The sequence below is a fragment of the Octopus sinensis genome, linkage group LG4 (assembly GCF_006345805.1).
Source record: "Octopus sinensis linkage group LG4, ASM634580v1, whole genome shotgun sequence".
In the NCBI taxonomy this organism is placed as follows: Eukaryota; Metazoa; Mollusca; class Cephalopoda; order Octopoda; family Octopodidae; genus Octopus; species Octopus sinensis.
Genome location: NC_043000.1, coordinates 77392162 through 77412135, shown reverse-complemented (window position 1 = coordinate 77412135; position 19974 = coordinate 77392162). Strand labels below are relative to the sequence as shown.

The 19974-nt window shown below is 40.2% G+C and overlaps 1 pseudogene; it reads left to right on the top strand.

Moving 5' to 3' along the window:
• The first annotated feature begins 18655 nt into the window (after positions 1 to 18655).
• On the top strand, positions 18656 to 19710 carry LOC115210336 (annotated as a pseudogene).
• Positions 19711 to 19974: the final 264 nt, after the last annotated feature.

The following is a 19974-nucleotide window of genomic DNA, read 5'->3' as shown; positions in this document are numbered from 1 at the left end:
TGATCAAAAGATAGATAGATATAGAGAGAGGGGAGAGACAGACAGACAGAGACAGATATATGAATGAATTCACATATAAGTATAAATACATTTAAATGTGTATACAGACATATATATATATACATATATGCGAATACACAAGCTATTATATACGCATGAGCGTTGGCGTATTACTGTATATATGAGCATATATACGAACTGTTAAAAATCATGCACATGTATTGATATATACTCAGATGTGTAACTGCATAAAATTGATATCCATCGTGAGGCAATTGTTTATAATGTATAAATATACTCAAACAATATGTACGAGCATGTATGTACGTATGCATGTATGTATGCACGTATGTATGTTTGTATGTACGTATCTATGTATGTACGTATGTACGTATCTATGTATGTGTGTATATATGTTTGCGCGTGTGTGTGTATTAATGTACGTGTATATGTAATATGTATATGTAGGTGCATATGTGCGTATATTCATACATAGATAACGACGTGTGTCCGCATATTCCTCACAGGAAATAAAGAAAGAGTTGAAAGCTAGTTCTATTGATCTTCTGCCAGCCTCTCCCTATCATCTGCAACAGATATCTCCATCTCCAAGAAAAGACCAAATATTTCCCATTGAAATCAATAAAAAAGGAATAAAAAATCTGGAATGTTCGGCGAGAGACAGAATTACCATTAACATTTCCATAGCATCATATGTAGAATCAGTGATTCTCTGACACTAAACTCTTGCTACTTGGTAACAGATGTGGTATATTTATCATTTACTAAATGGTAATGAAATATATTATATATACCTAGGTACATCCATTCATAAAGCCATTCATGCATACATATTTACGTATACATACATGCAACATACACACACACAAGCATATATGTATGTATGCATATGTATGAATGTATGTACGTCCGTATATATATATTTCATTATCATTTGTGTATACGCACACAAACTCACAGACAAGCGCGCGCGCACACACACACATATTTAGAGGGAGGGAGGGAGAGAGTGAAGCAAAGAGAGAGAATGTATATACATTATATATATATATACACACACACATACGTGCGTGTGTGTGTGTACGCGTGTGTATGTTTGTGTGTATGTAAGAGTGTGACAGAAATAGAATACGAGAAAGAAGGAGGAAAAATCGAGTGAATGGAAATTTGATTCTCTGTATTTCTTTTTAGTTCTGTTCCTCCTCCTCCTCACTCTCTCTCTCTCTCTCTCTCTCTCGCTATATATATATATATATATATATATTTATTTATATATAGGGAGGGAGGGGCAGACAGAGAGAGAGTGAGAGGAAGAAAGAAAAAGAGAAAAATATATATATATTTAAAATATATTTCTTTCCCTCTGTTTTTTTCTCTCCCTCCATGTGTATGAATCAATGTATGTATCTCACTTTCCCTTTCTCTACCTATCTACCTATCTTACCATCTTTCTCTATCAATCTATGTCAGCCCTACCCGTCTCTTTCACTCCCTCTCTCCTCTCCCCCTCTCCCTCCCTCCCTCTCTCTCTCTCTATCTCTATCTCTCGGGAATTTAGAATCTGAAAAACTCCTTTTGCATAACACTAGTAGCTTTTCAGTTAACAGTTCCAACTTATTATTGTCGTAGTTTCTGTGATTGTTGTTGTAACTATTATTCGTGTTATTGGTTTTGTTGTGGTTGTTGCTGTTATTGTTGATATTTTGTACTGTTGTCGTTGTAGTAACTGATGTTGCTCTTGTTGCTGTTATAATTGCTAGTAATTTTATCATAGTTATTCCTGTAGCTGCTATTGTTCTAGATGTTATGGTTTCAGTTGTTTATATTATTGTCGTTGTTGTTGCTGTTAATTTCGTCCAGTTCAACTAAGAAAAAACAGTCGTGTAATACAGAATGCAACTGAATCTTGACTGCATGTTTACGAAGTAGTTCATTTTACAATAACGTGATTTCATACTCCATCTCATTGAATAAGCCTCGGTAACACCAAAGCATTGTAAGTGAAATTTTGTGGACAGAAACTATGTGGAAGCCTTGTCAGAGGGACCAGTCTTGCTGTTGGGTGGAGACTTTACCTGATTTCAACATGGTGCTTGTGGGCCGAATCTGTTGCAAGCATTTGCGTCATGTTTCTCATCTGAGGTTAACTTCCTGTCTTTTGTCGTAGAGGCCCTGAAAAGTAACAGGTCTTCTGAGTTGTTTTCTCCGCTGACCAATCTTTATTACGATGGAAATATCAGATATTCTGATATTTAGAGGTCGGAAGTCAAGAATTTTTAAACATTTCCCAATTTTTATCTTTTTTTTTTTTTTTTTGCACGACCCAGCACTTAACACCTCGAAATTTACCTCTTAACCTTTGTTGTACATATGGGAGATTGTAGGTGCCAATCGCCGTGAAGAGTGGAAGAATGGGACACTTGCCACTAAACTCTTGTATAACGTAATTTATTAGCAAAAAATTTAGCGAGAGATTTGATAGATGGGGTGAATACTATAAACTCTCCGTCGTTCTTTTGCCTTTGTGAAGTCAATTGAGGTTTAGAAATAACACATATTGTTTTATCAATGTTCAAAAGAAAGAATGTAGAAGATAAAATATGGTGCTTAGAATATAGATCAGGAAGATCTCTGTCAGCTATCTAATAGAGTATCTTCAATCAAAAGATGAAAGACGAATAGAACCCACCCTAAATAGGTAACTTTGTTGGGAGATTTACATGTGGTTGGCCACTTTGCTGATGCCAACGACCACAACATTGCTTTCATCACCGCTATATGACGAGAAACACTACTGTGTCACTGAGGAGTGCATGTCGACGGTTGAACTGTTTTTAAAGAAACTAAATAAAACGAAGATGCCACTTTGCTCGCTTTAATGATTCTATAGGTGTTGCAGGGATGAGTAGATGTCTACCCAATGGCGACAATAGAGAACTTCCACCAGACGTTGTAGTGAAACTTGCTTTGATTTCTTTTATATGTATTTCACATCTACTTACGGATATAGGTTGTGTGACGTGTGTAAGGGATGTAGAGGGAAGAAAGGGAACACACACGCACACGCAAACTCATACTTAACAATTGCGTATATATACATACATATATATGTGTATGCATATATATATATATATATATATATATATATATATATACACACTAGCATTAAAGACCCGCCGTTGCTGGGTCATAGTGCTAGTGCATGTATATATGTGTATATATATGTGTACATATTACATGTACATCTATATATATATACATCTACACATAAAATGCAAAATACAAAGTTATATCTTGATATCGCTAATGATAACAATACTCAAAATATATAACAGACTGGAATTGTTTTATTATTACCCACAAGGGGCGAACATAGAGGGGACAATACAACCTGATGTGGGGTCAGATTAACGGATGGGATTACAAAAAAGGTGAATTTTAAAATTTACAAAAATGACAAAATAGCAAAAAAATCGAATGAAGAACAAACCGGAAGACATTACGGATGGAGTGGGAGCGGGTTTAGCTCGGACCCCACGAGCCCCGCCTCCCCACTGATACTTTGGTTTCGTCTAGTTTTACATTTATGTGGTATCATCCACTCGCAACTTTCGTGCTACATCTTTCCATCGTTCTTCGTACACTCTCTTAGTCAGGCATTTTCTCTCCAGCCCTATCTTCCTTTTCAGGTGAAAGATGAAGTAATTCATCAAACCAGGGCCGGAGATGAACTTGCCTGACCGTAAACCTTTCATTCTCGTCTTTCATATCACCTCTTTCGCAATTGCTACTACAACGAGAAAACAATTCTTACCTTCTTTCGCGAGGAAATCTGGTGGGTCAATTTTTGTAATAGACTCAGTCGACAGCTGTACTCTTCGTGTGCTTGACAACAGCTGTTCGGCATAAACCTACACCTCAGACACGACCGAACAATGAACAATAGCGTGCGGGACGGTTTCCCTATCCCGCTCGCATCTTGGACATATCGGACTGTCTTGGCCACCGTGCCTTGCGAGTTTATCCCGAACAGGTAGAGCTCCTCTGTAGCATTGCCATGCCAGAGACTTCTGGAAGTTGTCCAGTGTCTTCGGCTCGAACGTACGTCGGAACAGACTGACCAGCTGATTATCGTCGAGACCTAGGGTTTCCCCCAAGGTATCTTCACATTCCGCCTCTACCAACCCTCTATAGAAGAATGTGGTGGAACCCCCACCGAAGGTGTTGCCCGAGCAACGGAATAGCAGGAGAGCCTTGCGACACTCCGTGTACCATGTGCCCAGTTTCGATCTACGATTCAGCCAGGTTTCCCATCCACCGAAACTAGTGAACTTGGGAAACATCAGTTTGCTAGCAGAGACCACACCCGTTCACCATCCAGGTAGAGCCACAGATGTCTTAACCTCAGCGCTGTCAGGAGGCATCGACTTGCCTCTCCAAGTGCCGAGTTGCAAGCCGACTGACTTTTCACGATTAACTTTTGCTCCTGTCACCGTCTCGAAAACCTCTATGGCCTTGCCTACCCTCTGTAGGTGATCCATTTCGGTTACGATGATGGTGATGTCATCCGCGTACGCTGACACCGATTTTCCACAACCTGGCTGTCTCGGGATGCCGCTCAGTTTTCGCAGTAATGGCTCAAGAGCTACCACGTACAAAAGCGGGGAGAGCGGACACCCTTGACGAACCGAGCGCTTAATGTTGAACGGCTTCGACAAGAAGCCGTTCACCCGAACTACCGAGTCGATGTTGTCGTAAATTTGGATAATCCACCTGAGGAAGCCAAGGCCCAGCCCGAACTGTGCCAGGGCAGATACCAGGTAGCGATGGTCGACCCTATCGAATGCTTTAGATTAGTCTAAATGGACCAGTGCCCCACCCTTGCCAGAATCACTATTAAACCACTCTATAGCGTACCGCATAAGATGGAGATTATCCTGAATGGTTCTGCCGGGAACGGCACATGTCTGTGCCTCCCCGATCAGACCATCCACGACACGCGCCAATCTTTTCGATAACACTTTGGCAAAAATCTTCAAAGTCTGGCATACTCTTATATAACTCATAGGGTAGACCATTTAAACCCGGCGCCTTGCCCGCGCCGCAGTCCGCCATCGCCTCAACTACCTCCCCAGGCGTGATTGGCCCTTCACAGCCCTCCACATCTCGCCCCGATAAGCGCGGAAGCCCGTCGAGGAGGTCCGTAAAGGCCCTCCTCCTATCCAGTCCGCCGCCCTCACCGAAAAGCTGAGCGAAGTGCTCCTGAAAGGCCTCACACATCTCCTCGGGCTCGTTTATCAACTCACCTTGTTGGTTCGTCATAGATCGAATCGTGGCGTTGTTACCACGCTGAGCTTCCACCACTCGGGCCCATCTCACGGCGTTGATTCCTTCACAACCCATTGCGCGGATCCTAGCCCTGACAATGCAGCCCATGTGTTTGGCCTCGAGGTGCTGGTTTAACGCCAGTCTCTTGGCCGTCACCTGAGCCGCAGAGCCAGTTTTCAAGGCTTCCTCTAATTCCTTAACTAGAGTAGATTCCCTCCTAGCCTCTCTAGCCACTAATCCTATGCTATATCTCGAATTTGATGGCTCGCTTGAGGGCATACCACCATTTGTTATTAATGATGGCACCAGATAGCGTCCTCTGAATTATAGTCCTAATCCGGTCTCTGTACTCCTTAATCGCCAAAATTATTAAGTTTCCAATAACCGGAGCCTCTATTTTTAACCTTATCTATGTCAAGCTATATCTCGAATTTGATGGCTCGCTTGAGGGCATACCACCATTTGTTATTAATGATGGCACCAGATAGCGTCCTCTGAATTATAGTCCTAATCCGGTCTCTGTACTCCTTAATCGCCAAAATTATTAAGTTTCCAATAACCGGAGCTTCCAATGTCAAGCTTACAGGTGACCATTTTATGATCACTGTAGCTGATCAGGTAAAACTGTGGACACTTAGCTATTTTTCTGTCTACTTTTCTAATTAGTATCCTATCTATGTATGACCTGGAAGATCCGTCGCTGTTTAACCATGTCCACAATGGAGCGTTCGGAAATTCCAACCTATAAGGATCTGCTAGCTCAAAGCGGCTTAGCAGTTCCAGGAAGCCAATGTTACCTTTTCTATCTGGACGCAAGCCAACACAATCTACATCCGCTTTGCAAATTGTGTTAAAGTCTCCTAGCACAACTAATGAATGCGAAGTACCAAGAAAGTTTTCCAGTTCTCGAAAATAATCACTTTGCCCTTTTTGGTTGGGTGCGTAAATCGCAACCAGTCTGATAACTTTACCGTTACTGAACGTCAAATCCATGACGACCAGCCTTCCTTCTGGGTCTGAAAAAATTATCTTTTTCTCAAAAACCCGGTTTCTTTTTAATAGGACCAACACCCCACCCCCGCCTGTAGGACTGGCCGGAGCCAAAAAACTCTCGTAGCCGTCAAACAGCGGGAGTAGACCTCTTGGCCCCTCTAACCGGGTTTCTGTAGCAACAATAACATCCAAATTACGCGACCTGATATCATTAAGGAAGCGACCTTGCTTCCAGCTTGATCCCAGGCCGCGCACATTTAAACAACCAACATAAATGTAATCCATGACTTACCTTATATCAGTGGTTCGACTTTTCCTTTCTCTTCTTCATTTTTTTCCTCTTTTTCTGGGCCTCGTGTGGGAGTCTTACGCAGGCCCTCGAATATATATGGTGATGATATATCCATTCTGAGGGGGCCCACGTCATGAAAAAATTCGGACTTTATTCGTCCGTAATCCTTCCGGCTTATTCTGTACAATATGTAATCATTTTTTCTTCCAATTTTTTCTACCTTGGCCATAGCTGCCAACACATTACCGAGTCTATTATTTGAGGCCTTAATGGCCATAAATGAGTTCAAAGACTCTCTTTTTTTCTTTTGGTTTACTTTCGGAGGGGTGGTTTCAGTTTTTCTTTTTTTCCTAGTGATTTTTGACCACCCCTCCTCATTTTTCGTTTCCTCGCTCTTTGTTTCCGCCGCTACCTTCGCCGCCGGTTCTGCTGCCTCTGTCACTTCCACACCTTCAGCCGTCCCTTCTGGGCCGCCCGGCGCTGCTTCTGGTGACACCTCTTCTGTTCTTCCACCTGGCTGGGCTGCTTCCTGCGGTTTGGGTTGGCATTCTGCCCTTACATGCCCTTTCTTACCGCAGCCGAAGCACCTCGGCTTTCTGCCCTCTACAAAGACTGTGACTCTTTCCTCCTCACTGATTTTCAGTGTCTCCGGAATCTCTTCCAGTGTTTGTATCTCTGCCTGGATGGCTATCGTTATACGCTGCCCTTTCCAATTTTCTTCCTCCTCTACTGTGGCCTGGAGGATGTTTATTTTTTCCTCCAGGCCTACCATAACTGCTGCCACCAGACATGTGGCGTCCGCTTCTGGCGGAATATTGTTCATTGTTATCCTTGAGGTTCTTTTGCCTCTATACAAGGGGAGGAGAACAATATTCTCCGCTTTCATGGGTTCCATGGATAGCTTTTTGGCTACTTCCTCTGTTGCAAATCTCACCTCCACTGTGCCGTATTTTTTCCCGCGATTGATGTACGTAATCTTATCCCATATCGGCTTCAGGCAGTTTTCTATCTTTTTCTCCTCTATTTTTTGAATAGACTTACTTGTGATGTTGAATGTCTTATATATTATTCTTTTTTTATCAATCTCTTCTTGCTTTTGGGCATTAGTAACCACCGTTAATTCTGTGCCCTCTTTTATCAAACAGTCTGCGTATTTCTGCAGGTTTTGCAGTGTTAATTTTTTTAATTTTCTTTCCAGCTACTTCAGAAAATTTTCTAGCTGGTGCTGGGGTTTCTTTTTTTTTTCGGCGACACCGTCGGTGATCTTGCATCACTTGTCACATGTGAATAGGAGATGGGGGTGTCCATCTCCTAACACTGACTTAACAAGCCTTTAGCACAACCGCGACAAAAAGTTTTTGGTTTTGCAAGCCTCAAATGCAGCAATAATAATAGTTTTTCCCCCACGGAGGGGGGAACACCAACACGAAGCCCTCACACGAAGGATGATTACAATAATTGTACAACAACAGACAATACAGACAAAGTCAACAGTACTTCAAAAACACAGTAGAATATAACAGAGGAAAATATAATAACTCACTACGCAATTAACAGACTGCAATGATTTTATTACCACCCACAAGGGGCGAGCATAGAGGGGACAATACAATCGGGGAACTTAAAATAAGAAACCGAATGACAAGAAAAGGAAAAAATAAAAGTAATAATGACATATGAAAGAATATTTACAATGAGATGTAAATGTCCACTCGATCCCCGGAATCAAGAGGTTACATTTTCGTCAGTTTTATCACAAATATTTCACAAAATTTTTTCTTTTTTTTTTTTTCCTCTCACAATTTTACACATATTCGATGATTTTTTCTACTTCTCTGAAGTCCATCACTGAATCCTCAGGCAGCCGCTCTCTCACTCGAACCTTCGTGTAAAATATTACATTTTCCCCGGCAGCTCTGAAGAACTCAGCGACTACTTCCTCGGGGATTAGGGCAGTCTCCTGCCACCGGTCGGTCATCCTGTTGACCCATACATGTCCCTCCGTTTTACTTGTTAAGTCATTCATTACAGGGCAGAAATGGTAGGTTACTAACTTGTAGTAATAGTAATCTTGTTTCCGTCCTGCGTTTTCCCTCATCTTCCTTTTCGGGCTTATTTCTTCCTTGTTCTCCTCTCTTTGTTTCTCTCTTTCTCTCTTTTTGCCTTCTTTTCTTTCTCCTTCCTTCTCTTGTCTTTTTGGCTCTTTGTCTGTTTTCTCTCTTGCTTTCTGTTCCTTTCCTGTATTTTCTTTTTCCTTTTGTGTGCCGTCCTTTCTTTTCGTTTGATTCTGATCCCTCTCTTGTTTTTTTTCCTATTGTTTCCTTTTCCTTTTTTTTCCCTGACTCTGTTTTGGTTCTATTTCTTTCTTTTCTTTTATTTCTTTTTCCTTCATTGACTTATTATTTCCTTTCTCTTGTTGTTTTGTTTCCTTTTCTATGCTTTCTTTCTCATTTACAGTATTCTTCTTTTCTTCAAGTTCCTGCTCGCACTCCGCTACGAATTCATATAACGGGCACTCTTTTTTAATGTGCCCCCTTGTCCCACACAAGTAACAGTTTGGTTTTCTCCCCTCTACAATTACGCTGAGGGTTTTTTCCTCTTCAATTTCAATTCTGTGGGGAAACCTTTCAATATCCTCTTTTGTGGCCATCAGCCACAATTCTACCCCATATCCTCTCCAATTTATCGCGTTGGACTCCTTAATTGATTCTACCTCTACTTTCTCTTCTGCTGCTCCTAGAATAGATGTTGCCAGCCATTCTATTTTCACTTCTGGGGATATATTCGGGATTTTAACCCGGACCCCTCTTCTTCCCTTGTATGAGGGCCACATTGTGAATTTTTCGGCTCTTAGTACGGTGGTAGCCAGTGAGGTCACAATTTCCTCCGTTGCACATCTCACCTCCACCGTACCAAATTTCTTGCCTCTACTCACGTAAGTTATTTTCCCCATTATGTCTCCCAGACATTTCTCAATTTCGTCTATCTCCACTCTTGCCAGTTTCTTCGTATCCTTGTCTTGGGTTCTATATGTCACCGTCTTGCTTTCTTTATCCTCTTTTGATTTCGCGGGGGGGATTAGCTTCACGCTATCACCCTCCCTTTTGAAAAGCTTTTCATATTCTTTGAGTTTCTCCTTCTCAAGGAACACCTCCCTTACAATTAGCGACGAATCGCTATTTTTTCCGGTGACACCCGCGTAAGTCGCCATGATTAGAGGGTCAATTCACCTTCTTCGGAAGGTTTCCACACGTGGAGGCAAACGCCTCGCGCGATATCAAATCAATTTACACAGAAAAAATTCACCGTCTGGTCACAACTAACAACACACACTCAATGAAGACTGCAATGATTTTATTACCACCCACAAGGGGCGAACATAGAGGGGACAATACAATCGGGGAACTTAAAATAAGAAAGCGAATGACAAGAAAAGGAAAAAATAAAAGTAATAATTACATATGAAAGAATATTTACAATGAGATGTAAATGTCCACTCGATCCCCGGAATCAAGAGGTTACATTTTCGTCACATATATTTCACAAAATTTTCTTTTTTCTCTTTTTTTTTCCTCTCACAATTCTATACATATTCTATAATTGTTTCCACTTCTCTGAAGTCCATCACTGAGTCCTCAGGTAGCCGCTCTCTCACTCGAACCTTCGTGTAAAATATTACACTCTCTCCGGCAGCTCTGAAGAACTCAGCGGCACCTTCCTCGGGGATTAGAGCAGTCTCCTCCCACCGGTCGGTCATCCTGTTGACCCATATATGTCCCTCCGTTTTACTTGTTAATTCACTCATTTCAGGGCAGAAATGATAGGTTACTAACTTATAGTAATAGTAATCTTGTATCCGTCCTGCGTTTTCCTTTATCTTCCTTTTCGGGCTTATTTCTTCCGTGTTCTCCTCTCTTTGTTTCTCTCTTTCTCTCTTTTTGTTTTCTCTTCATTCTTTTTCCTTCTCTTGTCTTTTTGGCTCTTTGTCTGTCGTCTCTCTACACAGTGCCTTATGTTCCTTTCCTGTTGTTTCTTTTTCTTTTCGTGTACCGTATTTTCCTTTATCTTGCTTCTGTTCCTTCTCTTGTTTTTTCCCTGTCTTTTCTCTTTCCTTTAGTGTACTTTCCTTTTCTTTCTCTTGATTCTGTTTTGGTTCTTTCTCTATTACTTCTTTACCCTGTGAATTTTGTTCCTTTTCTATTAATTTCTTCCCTTTGATTTCATTTTCCTTCAGTGCGTTGTTATTTCCTTTCTCTTGTTGTTTCACCGTTATTTCCTTTTCCTTGCTTTCGCTTATCTTTCCTTCGTGTTCTTTTTCCTTCTCTTTTTTGTTCTTTCCACTTTGTGTCTCTTTTTTCTCCATTTCCTTCTCTGCTGTAAATTCATATAGCGGACATTCCTTTCTTATGTGTCCTCTTGACCCACACAAGTAGCAGTTCGGCTTTCTCCCCTCTACAATTACGCTCATTGTTCTCTCATTTTCAAGTTCAATTTGGAAGGGAAACCTTTCTGTGTCTTCTTTTGTGGCCATCAGCCACATCTCCACTCCGAATCCCTTCCAGTTTACAACATTGGTCTCCTTGATCGAGCCTATTTCTATTTCGTCCTTTGCTGACCCTAGAATAGCTGTTACCAGCATTTCTGTTTTTATTTCTGGGGGCACCTTTGGGATCTTTATCCGAACCCCTCTTCGTCCTTTATATGTTGGCCACATGGTGAAGTTTTCAGCTTTCAGTACCGTGGAAGCTAACGAGGGCGCAACTCCTTTTGTTGCGCATCTCACCTCCACCGTACCATATTTCTTTCCTCTGCAATTGTTAGCTCTTCTTTTTTCTCTAGATTGTATACTTTATAGAAAATAGTCTTTTCTTTAATTTAAATTTTTATTATCCATCTGGACTATTCCATTTCTGCACGCTAATTTTATTTTTAATTTAATTCCCATTCATGTGAAACCACTTATTCAAGTTCAAATCACTGATGCAATTTTATACCAATTGCTATTTTTACTTATATTATACTTTAGCTTGATTTTAATTATTACTTACTACATATAATTCAATTGTTATTATTATTTTTATTGTTAAAGCGAAAGCATCTGACATAAAATAGAGAAATATTTTTGTTTCACTTTTAACACGTATTACTGAAATAGTGGAGAAGATATGATATTGATATGGCTCGCTCTAGGCAAGAAGTTGAACATTTGTTTTTGCCCATGAAACTACATGGACCCTAAGTAAGGCATATGTAAAATTTGAATGAAATTGGTTGTGTAGTTCTCAAGTTTTAGGGAAACACACAAACAGACAGACAGAGACACACATTCTCAGTTTTATATATATAAAGATATACATATATATATATATAATATATATATATATATATATATATATAATATATATATATATATATATATATACATATGTATGTGTATGTACATATATATCTATATGTGTGTGTATATATGCATAGACACACACACATACGTGTATATATACACATATATGTACATATTCCGTATTTTCGGGCAAATAAGGCGTACCCCAATTTTGGCAGACCTAATTTGCGAGAAAATAGAAAGCTAACCCCGCAAGTCTCAAACTGAATATCTCACACATTTTCATGTATAGGAACCATGAAAATTTAAACTGGCGCCTTTGGTAAGCTATTATGTTAAACTAAGTTACAATAACTACCTTAACACTAACAAATATCAACACTGATCTCCACCGTCACCTCTATGGTCCATCGTTAATAACACTAACAAAATATACCCAAAGTCTGATTCTTCAGCATATAAGGAGCATGGTGACTTTTGTGGGGAAATATGGGGTAAAAAGGGTACATCTAATATACCAGAACATACGTTATATATATATATATATATGGTTATATAATCGGATTGTTGCCCCTAGCGCGAAACCGATTGCTAAGATCAACCGTGATGGATATATAACACTGTACACTTCTATTTCATGTCTGTGTGTGTATGCGTGAGAGTGTGTGCAAATGCATGCGTGTATACACATACATATATATATGTATGTAAGTATGTATATGCATACATATACACATATATTTATGCATACACACATATATACATATATAAAAGCAAAGAAAGACAGGGGTGATGTGGGTTAAATGAGGTAACTTACCCCTTTTGATACCCACTCACCTCAGATCACCCCTGATTCTACTATACCAGCGTCCTGATTTAAAGTGATCCAAATTAGAACCTTTCATTAAAATTTCGTATTGGAATTCCAAAAACCATTCTAATAATGATTCTGTTATTTTACTAATTTCTTCAGCATTTAAAAAATTAATTGAGACAAAGGTTATGTATTTCAAAACGAATATGGTAACGAAGCACTTAAAACCTATCCGCAAATGATGATGATGATGATGATGATGACGGACGACGACGACGACGACAATGATGGTAGAGTAAAGGACAATTCCTGAACAAATAGTAAAATGAAATACCTATTGTATAGTTGGAGTGGTTGCAACTGCCCCTAGTTTGCGAGGGATAAAGACTACATGGACGAGAAATAGAGAGGAAACGTGCGAAACTATGTGACCTAAAAGGACTAGAAAATGCTTCAGTAGCACCAGGGCTACTTGGTAGCGCTGAAGAGTAAAATACTTTTGGAATGTACCAAATTCCTTGAGATTTCCAGTCGGCATCTGAAGAGGAGAATGTCCGTGCATAGAAACTAATACGGAAAAGAATGAATGTGAGTGCTTGTGTACGTAGACAAGTTTTGTATGTAGGTCTCTGTTTATGTGCGTGTATGGATGTAAAAGCTTTGTGTGTACGTCTCTAAATGTGTGTGTAATTGAATGTTTCCATAAACAGATATTATATAAATGTTGGTTGATTACGACATATAACCCCCTCCCCTCTCTCTCTCTCTCTCTCTCTCTCTCCCTCTCTTCATAAACTTCCTAGAACAGCATCATGCTTCACTGCTAAAACCGACAACGCCCTTTCGAAGGGGTACAAAAACAATAAAATAAATGAATGAATAAAATAAAAATAGCCGACCAAATAACGAGAAACGAAACACCGAAAGGGAATAAAAAGAAACAAACAAGATCAACAAAACAAATCAAAAGAAAACATCAACAATAACCACAAGAACAGAAACGACCTAATGGGTCACACAAAGCGATGAAGAAATGGGAAAATGGTGGGATCTGCTTTTTATATGAAACACTAGTATTGTAATGCAAGCACAAAAATTGTTGTTGCTGTTGTTGTGGAGGGTGATAATGATGGTGTTAATGTTGTTTTATAAAGAAAAATGAAATTTGTGTCCAGAAAACGGCTGTGGAACATTTATGCTAGATTTCCTCTATGTATATAAATATATTGGCTTTCACTCAAGTTTCGGTAGTAAATACATACATGTGTGGGCATATGTATGTATGTATGTATGTATGTATGTATGTATGTATGTATGTATGTATGTATGTATGTGTGTATGTATGCATATATGTATGTGTGCATGTATGTATGTATGTATATATGTATGCATATATATTATGTGCGTATGTATATATACGCGAATTGTTAGAAAGGATCACAAAAGTACAGCTCCCAAAATTACTGCAGAGCTTAATGACCACCTCGAGAACCCAGTTTCCAGAAAAACTGTTCGCCGGGAGCTGCACAAAGCCGGATGGATTTCACGGGAGGGCTGCAATCATAAAACCACTACTTTTAAAAACAAACGTCGCAAAGTGTTTAGAGAAAAAACTTACAGAATTGGTTATTTCTCGGGCTAGTCATCCTTTACCTTATTTCCGACCACCGGCCGAGTATACGTGTGGAGACAACCAAAAGAAGCATTTGGCCCAGACTGCCTTCTTCCAACTGTTAAACATAGAGGAGGATCTGTGATAATTTGAGGGTGGGGTGCTATGTCTTGGATATCCGCCGGCCCAATGGTTACTCTTAATGGCAGAATTAATAGTCAAGACTATTTAAAGCTTTCATCTGATCAAATTTATCCTAAGGTTGCGGAACTGTTTCCGGAGGGAAACGCAATTATTCAGGATGATAATGCACCAATTCAGACAGCTAGAGTTGTTACTGAATGGCATTAGGAACAGTTCCCAGATCTCCTAGCCAACGATGCTCTGTGAGTGATTTTGGTGGAGGGAAACTGTGTGGAAGCCCCACGTATGCATATGTGTGTGACTTTGTGACTGTGCTTGTTACTGTCACGGCCACCTCTTGGCAATCGATATTAGTTTGTTTACTTACCCTTAAATTAGCGATTCATAAGTATTGGGGTCGTTTAGTTCGACCAAAGCCCTTCAAGGCGATACCCCAGTATGGCAGTAGTGCAATGACCGGAAGAAATAAAAGATTGCATTATCTGATTCGGAGGTCCCTTTAACATTAATATAAATCGGACAATAACCGAGATCAGTGGAAACCTCACCGATCTTTCTATTCCTCCCACCTCCTCACCACAGACTTCACTCACATCCTCTTCGCATACATGAAAACCTCCGTTGATTGCGCGGTCCATGAATTCTAAGACAGCTGGCCCAGTGTTTTGCCGCTGATACAGCTAACCACTTTGATCAGACAGCATTTGAACTGTGTATGCCTACAAAATTGAATAGGATTGCTATAATGTTACATCGTTTTCAGAACAATGAAATGCTTTACCAATGACATAGTTTGACAATATAGAAAGTAATATATAAGTCTTAGTTAACTAAATGTTATTTTGCTTCTATATTTGTATTCTAATGGAAAATAAAACAATATGTTTTTATTAAAAGATATTCGCAGTGAAATAACAAATAACTGAAATCAAAATACACACACACACACACACACACACACACACACACACACACACGGGAGTAGGCTGAAAATTTCATAGACTAACTTCGAAGTGATGCTAGGGCTGTGAAATTTTGCATGCATTAATTTCATTTCTTCTTATGAATAATTACTTTGTTTCTTTCCAAAACTAATATCTAACTGTTCAAAGGATACTTCAGAAGTAACTAGTAACAACTTCTCCTTGAACATCGGCAGAATTGGGCATCGTGGTTTTATCAAGTAACTGCAGAAAAAGGGTTTAGCCCCCAAAGCATTCATGTTGACCTGGTTGCTCCAGCTTTATCAACAGTGCAAACGTGGGCAGATGTATTTTGAATGGGAACGGATAGTCTTGGAGGTCTAGACGTCCTGCAACTGCCAACACCGAGGAAGACATTGATCGTACCCACCACATAGTGATCAAACAGCCAATGCTATTGGCATATCTCATGTGAGAGCTGATAATATTTTGCTCAATGAACTTGGATGATGAAGGTTACTGCTCGGTGGTTCCACGTCTTCTGACACGTGACCGAAGGCGCACCAGGCTGACCGCATTACAGGAAACTGTGACATTGCTTCCAACAGATCCAGCTGGTTTCCTTAAAAGTTTCCTAAGCCAGGATGAATGTCGGGTTCATCACTTTGGACCAGAGACAAAGAGACAGTCCATGCAGTGGATCTACCCCTCCTTATCTGCTCCAATTCAGGCCAAGGTCGTTTCATCTGCAAGGAAGGGGATGGCCTCAGTTTTGGGTGATGCAAAAGGCATTGTGTTTATTGGAGAGTACTACGCCAAGTTGCTGAGGCAGTTATGAAAGGCTATCAAGACCAAATTCTTTGGAAAACTGACGTAAGAACAATGCTCCGGAACACAAGTCATTGGTTTTAATGGCTTCTGTGCGTGACTGTGGCTTTAAAATGGTTGATTACCCTCCTTATTCCTCTGATTTGGCCCCATCTGACTATTATCTGTTCTCCAACACGAAAAAAAGCACTTCACCGGTATCGCAGTGATGATGACTAGATACCTGCTGTTATGACTTCTTTGAGCAATTGGATGAAAGCTCATTCACCAATGGGATACAAGCTTTGCAACATCGATGGAAGAAGGGTGTGGACCTCATTTGGTCATAGTCCATGGAGTATCTTGGTTAGCCTGTGAACTTTTCAGCCGACCCGCATGTGTGTGTGTGCATGTCTGTGTGTGTGTGCATGTCTGTGTGTGTGTTTGCATGTATGTGTTAGTGTGTGTGTACATATATCATAATATATACATATATACATATATATATATATATATATGTGTATATATATATATATACACTCTTTACTTGTTTCAGTCATTTGACTGCAGCCATGCTGGAGCACCGCCTTTAGTCGAGCAAATCTACCCCAGGACTTATTCTTTGTAAGCCTAGTACTTATTCTATCGGCCTTTTTTGCCGAACCGCTAATTTACGGGTACGTAAACACACCAGCATCAGTTGTCAAGTGATGTTGGGGGGACAAACACAGACACACAAACACACACACATATATATATATGCATGTATATATATACGATGGGCTTCTTTCAGTTTCCGTCAACCAAATCCACTCACAAGGCTTTGGTTGGCCCGAGGCTATAGTAGGAGACACTTGCCCAAAGTGCCATGCAGTGGGACTGAACCCGGAACCATGTGTTTGGTAAGAAAATTACTTTATTTCATTAAATTTGTCATATAGACAGTACAAAGATTGGGTAGCTTTGCGGGCTGGACAAACACATTAATGAATGAAAATGAAATGAAATAAAATGAATAAATGAGAGACGAAACCCAACACCCACCGATTGGATTTTTCTCGAAAACAGTTTTCTTTTTTTAAAGATCAATATGAGGTTTCAAACCTCTTACAAGAAGGAGGCACTAAAACCTCTTACTGAACATGGTTTTTTCAAAACAAACAATTTAGGTTATAAACCACTACAAATAATACATTAAGATGAGGTTTCAAACCCTCTAACGAGGCTTTTTCACCTCCTGCTCATCGATATATCCATCAATATATCCGTCATTATCTTCAATAACGCTTGAGTTCCAGTATCCCACCATTTCCCATGCCTCACTCATGTAAGACATGTAAATCGTGTAAGGGCCACCCGGCCATATGCGACACTCCTCCCCAAATCATTTAAGCCTTTCCCACGAGGGAAACCTTATGACCTCCACATCCTGTGTGAAGGGCATATCTACTGTCTCTTTATGTTCTACTATTTTTCCACCTCCCCGCCCTTGTAGAAAAAGATAATTAATTCATCATCTTTAAGGGTGGGGTCGTTTCTTCCCCCGTGGGTGACACAACTTCGGGACATGCAGACGGCACATCATCTCCCACCTGCAATGACCCGTTCTTCTTTCTTTTCTTCCTGATTTCAGGAGAGTGGGGCTCTTCTGCTTTGTCCAGAGTCTCTTCCTCACCTCTCGAAGAAATAAAAATATGGTTCCAAATGGCAACTACACAATTCCGGCCACAGGTACTCCTGGCGCTCTTCTTCGGCTGGTACTCCGAGCTGGAATTTTAAATCCACAGAAGACGAATCTTCGCCACAATGGGCCACAAAAATTTTTAATGACTGGAACCAACTTCAATTTTTGTGCGGGGATACGCCCCCAACATTTTTTCAACATACAAAAATCACAATAGCCGCCGAGAGCAGGTGAAATTGTCCCAGATCTGGGCGAAATTTATTGAAAAAAATTTCAAAACAATAAATCACGCCCAACTCAAAACAAACGAAATCACCTACCTTGACCGACTTCTTAATTTTCAGTTTTAGGACGGAGCGTACTAGCTCATGTCCCCCTTGTTCAATGTGCATGCGCGGGTAAGCAAGCTACTTACCACACAGCCACTCCTATGTATGTATTCACGCACACACAAACACACACACACACACACACACACACACACACACACACAACACACACACACACCACACACACACACACACACACACATATATATATATATATATATATATATATATATATATATACATATAGTTCTTGCGGAATTTTCAATTTTGGTTTTAAGTGATGTATTTTCAAATAAATTTTCGTTAAATTACTGTTACTTTATATATTGTTTTAAAACCCTCTCTATCTATTCGCGTTACATTTTCTTTTTGAATAATTAGGCCATTTTTTCCGGAACATTGAATACAACATGGACAAAAAGCAGATTCGCACAATTTTCTTATTCCAGTTCAAGCTAGGTCGAAAAGCTGCTGAAACAGCTTGCAATATCAACGATGTGTTTGGCCCGGGAACCACTAATGAACGTACAGCACAATGGTGGTTCAAGAAATTTCGTAGCGGTGACGAGAGTCTTGAAAATGATAAGCGTAGTGGTCGGCTATCGGATGTTGACAACGATCAAATAAGAGCCTTAGTCGAAGCCAGGTCACGCACAACTGTTCGAGAGCTTGCTTCCGAGTTAGACGAAACGTATACGACAATTTCCAACCACTTGAAAGAGATTGGAAAAACAAAAATACTTGAGGTGCCGCACGAATTGAACGACAACCAAAAAAAAATGCCGTTTTGAAGTGTCGTCTTCCCTTCTTTTACCTAACAAGAGCGACCTGCTTCTCGACCGGATTGTGATTTGCGATGAAAAGTGGATTCTTTACGACAACCGGCGACGCTCAGCTTAGTGGTTGGACGCCGACGAAGCTCCACGGCACTTCCCGAAGCTAAAGTTGCACCAAAAGAAGGTCATGGGGACTGTTTGGTGGTCTTTGGCCGGTCTCATCCATCACAGTTTTTTGGATCCAGGCGAAACCATTACGGCGGAGAAGTACTGTCAACAAATGGATGAAATGCATAAGAAACTCCGACAACAACAGCCAGCATCGGTCAATAGAAAAGAACCAATTCTCCATGACAACGCTCGGCCGCACGTCGCACAACTGACCCTACAGAAGTTGAGCGAATTGGGCTACGAAACTCTGCCACATCTGCCATACTCACCAGGCCTCTCGCCTACCGACTACCACTTTTTCAAGCATCTCGACAACTTCCAGCGTGAGAAATGCTTCAAAAATCAAGACGATGCCAAACACACTTTCAATGACTTCATCGCCACAAGAACGCAGGATTTTTACGCTACTGGCATAAACAAACTTGTTTCGCGTTGGCAAAAGTGAGTTCATTCTGATGGTGTTTTTTTCAATTAATAAATTTATGTTTCAGCCGAGATATGTGTATCTGAATTTAAAGGTTAAAAACTGCAAGAACTTCCTTGACCACTAACATATATTGTATATATATATATATATATATAGGAGTAAACGTAAGGATAAGTAAGTTAGGCAAATCGATATACAAAAAATATAGATATGTTTACATATAGAGAGGTCCGACTAACACAGAATAGAAATGATATCAGGAATTAAAGGGGTTGAATAAGAGTTTTACGAGTCCAACAGCTGTTTCTTGAG